Source organism: Tripterygium wilfordii, chromosome 22 (genome assembly GCF_013401445.1).
Source record: "Tripterygium wilfordii isolate XIE 37 chromosome 22, ASM1340144v1, whole genome shotgun sequence".
NCBI classification, from domain to species: Eukaryota; Viridiplantae; Streptophyta; class Magnoliopsida; order Celastrales; family Celastraceae; genus Tripterygium; species Tripterygium wilfordii.
In genome coordinates, this window is record NC_052253.1 from 10,977,208 (window position 1) to 10,981,558 (window position 4,351).

At 33.7% G+C, this 4,351-nt stretch overlaps 1 pseudogene; it reads right to left on the bottom strand.

The window, feature by feature from the left end:
- Nucleotides 1-943: 943 nt before the first annotated feature.
- On the bottom strand, nucleotides 944-1,126 carry LOC119992364 (annotated as a pseudogene).
- Between the last annotated feature and the right edge of the window lie 3,225 nt (nucleotides 1,127-4,351).

A 4,351-nucleotide genomic window follows, 5' to 3' on the forward strand; every position in this document is an offset into this window, starting at 1 on the left:
ATGCACATTCCTAAATTAACCCAAAACCCCATCATCAATACACATAATTAATAGCTATGCAATGAAAAACTCAATTAATTAAGGAAATCATGCAATGGGTTTAACAATTCTCAATCGAACACATTAGATGCAATCCCTAGACTAGACAATCCAAGAATACAATCAAATATGTCATTCCCATAGATCCAATCACACAACTATCACGAAATTAAAAGAGAGAAATCGAAGCTACGATTCTTTGAGCATACCTTGAGTAATTGAAACCTTGCATCCACCATTCGGGATTAGAAACTAGAGAAGAGAACTACCCACTCATGATTGTTGCAATAAACATCCAATCTATTGTCATCTAAATCAGAGTTTATACAAAATCAAGAGAAAGCACCAAAAACAACAAAGAAAACTTAGAGAGAGAAACTAGATCTACACTACTCCTATAGTGGCTTCATGTTGGAGAGTCAATGAATGAGAGAGCCAAAACAAATCTTAGGGTTTTCTCCTCTTTTTACAAGTATAATGACCTATTTACCCTTACAAAGCTTTCTCCCATTGGTTACATTTGAGAGATACCCAAAAACCCAGCTCAATTAATCATTCTCGGAATGCAGAAATCGGGCGACTGTCCGGACGGTTGAAATCTGTGTGGACAATTAAACCCTCTGGTTCCAACTGTCCCGAGAGCTTCTAATTTTGTCGGTTTAATCATATTTTCTGCAAAACCAATGAAAGACAATCATAAGAGTAAAACTAACTTATTTAAACACAATTACATTACATTACTTAAGATACTAGAACTCCCTAATTAGATGGTATTAGGACCTCAAAATAGAGGTCCGGTCACTAATGTGAGGGCACATCTGATAAAAGATATTGTAGTATATGCAAGGACTATACTGATAATGTAATCGCAGGTGAGTGAAGGCTTATAATTTTTTTTTACAACGGGGCGTGTCACGACGCCATGGAACGGGATGTGTCGCATGCCATGAAGTAGGCAGAGTTAATTTTGCCTTCCCCCTTAAAAAATTAATTCAATATCATGTGAACCAATGGCCCATGTATCAGATATTAAACTGATAAGAACATATACCACACTTGATCTTAGCCAATAGAACCAATAAGCCAGCCTTTTACAGTAGCATCCTCCATCATCCACTTGTTATATGTAGAGTCACTAACAGTAGGTTTCGAGGTCGTACCTTTGAGATATTCCATCTTTCCCCGTCCAGCAACGAACATAGTAACCACCTGAGACCAAAGAGTGAAATTTGAGCCATTCAGTTTGATCCCATAAGGAATAGAGGTTGGTTCTTGAGTTGGCGTCACCACAGGTGGAACTATAAGAGCACCAGATTCAGCCATGAGTTGTTTGTAATTTCTGGATGAGATTCTGATTCAATGGTGCAATTGGCACCTGTTATGGAAGAAGCAATCGGCTTCTGTCGGATGGTCAGACCTGGTTGGAGCAGTCGGCCCCTAGTAGCTACGGTGATGGTGAGGTAGTATGTTAAGAGAACTTGCTTCGATACCAAGTTAATTTTAGGAGAATGAATTTTTTGCAATGTTATTCTTCTCACAATCGGAGGTATATATAACATGTACATATCTCTTAAACACAAGGAAAAAGAAGTAAATATTGGGTAAATCTTTGACTCCCTAACTAAATCTTGGGTAAATCTTCTAACACTCTATTCAACATAAATCTTTGACTCCAAGAAGTAAATCTTGGGTAAATCTTTGACTCCCTAACTAAATCTTGGGTAAATCTTCTAACACTCTATTCAACATAAATCTTTGACTCCCTAACTAAATCTTGGGTAAATCTTCTAACACTCTATTCAACAGGCAGACCATGTTGTTGTGTTGTAATTTTGACTTTTGTGTTATTCTTTACGAACTTCTACGACTATTTATGCAACATAATATTTGAATAATATCTCTTTGACAAATTGTATCTTGAGCGTTATTTTGAAGAAAAAAAAGTCTTTACTTTAACGACTTAGTGACTTGAGTGGATGAAACTACAATAACTCCATTCCCAACAAAGCAACTCTGCAACTCTCCCAAAACTTGCTACCTACATTCTCCCCCAAAGGTCAAAACTCATTTTTTTCACTCTATAAACACCAACTCTCATATCTTGTGACTATCCTAGCTCAATAACCCCACGTTTTGGTGCGCAAACTGTTCATTTCATAATCTTTCTACTATTCCCCTCTCAAATGGTATTTCATTTCCGTTGTGATTTTGTTTCTCTTTTGATCATACTATCCAAACTTTCTAAATATAAATAATTTAGGTTTATTCAAATATTCATGTTTGTTTTTTATTTATACTGATCAGGTTAGATTTTTTCCCGAGAGCAGATTCTGACGTAAGAGAGTTACTACCCTAAAGGATTCTTATCCTACGAACATGGCTGAATTCAAATACCAATATTCTTATTCAATCAATCAACACACTCAAAAGAATAAAACATATTAACTTAGTGAATGTGTTACACTTCAAACATCAGTATGTCTATCATAAGCATTTTTGTAAAATGTGATTTTCATTACCTTTCTCATTACAACTATACAACTTATATAGCAACACAAATGCTACTGTTACACAGAGAGAATAAATTGTAATTACAACAAATCCCTAAGTTATGGCTTGATTTCAGCCAATGTATTGTTCTATCTAATAATATGCATTTACAACAAATATACAGCAAATCATAAACTGATGCTAAGTTGTGGCTTGATTTTAGCCAATGAATTATTCTCTCTAACAATTTTCTTAGGGCTCTCCATTTTACTGCTTTTGCCAATTGATTTGTTCTCATTAAGAATCATCCTTGTACATGATGGGAGGTACTTCAGTGAGATTATAGTTTTTTAAGCGAACCCTTCAGAAAGACATTAAAAGTAATATTTGAATCTCTCACTAACTTTTTTGATAATTAATTATTGCTGATATTAATTTGGTTTTTATTTTTTTATAATTTTTTAACCCTAAACTACCTATTAAAGCATATGCATACCGATCGGGTATGCACCAAAGAAGATTGGGAACCCACCAACGTTCTCATGGTTGATGAGAATCCAAGGTCATGGAACACAAATTACATGGTACCAAAGTTAAATGTAGCAATTGACCCATTTTTATGATGCAAACATGTTGTAAAGTATCAAAACGGTGTAAGGTTGTGTGTTAGTATGAAACTATGAATAAAGTTATAGAGTATAATAGCTATGAAGGAACACGTCATAAATTATTAAAATAGTGAAGCGTTGTGTTCTTGTATGTGAAGAGATTAATAATGCATTATAGTACATATGATGCAACATTTTGTAAAATACCAAAAAGGTGAAAGATTGTGTGTGTTTGAATAGAGTATTGCAGTATTTCAGTTGCGAAGTTATAATGTACATGTTGAGATTAAAGCCAGATTATTGTGCAATTAAGAATATTTAGGGTTTGTTTGGTAGACAATTTTGACCATAGTATATATTGTACTGATAGAAAATTATAGCATATATGATTCTTAAAATGCTGATAGGTGTTGGGTTGTATTTTTGTTGGTAGCATATATGAAGTTAAAATTACATGCAATGTATCATGCATTTAAGTCGTAATAGATTAAAATAAATAAGAAACAATTTATAATAATAAGAAAAACATTTTAAATTAATTTAATAAAATCAAACTATTTAAATTAATTTACATGTATGTAGTAGGAAAGGGGACTGAAATGACTTTTATATGAAATTCTTGAAATATCAATTGCCACGTCTTTCCTTCTTTACTCTTCTAATCTTCTTCCTCAATAAAGTATCTCTTTCTTTACCTTTTTCATTAGTGATGAGAACCAAGAGTCCCTACATCAAGTGAGTCTGGCAAGATCAAGATCTACTTGTTCGACCTCTTGTTTTCCCAATTTAATTGTTTTTATAGAATGTGATACAGTTTTATAGTTGATTGATGTCGGAAAACAATCATAATTGTGATGCCAAGGATTTTGACGATCGATAAGAAGACTTGGTCGTCGATCTGAGTAACGAAGAGTACAAGTCTATGTACTTGGGTACCAAATCGTGATACAGGACCCGGAGCTATGTAGTATGTACTACCGACACCAACAAAGGAGATAAAGGATATTATAATCAATGCAATATAAAATCAAGGGCATAATAGATAAATGCACCAAAAATTGTTTCAGAATTGTTCAATTTCGAACAATTTCAAAGGACCATAATATGGTCATAAAATTGTCGTTTGGTGTAGCAGTACAATATATGATACTTAAACAATATATTATGGTTTGATATTGTGTGCCAAACGGGCACTTAATTCAACATAATTTTCA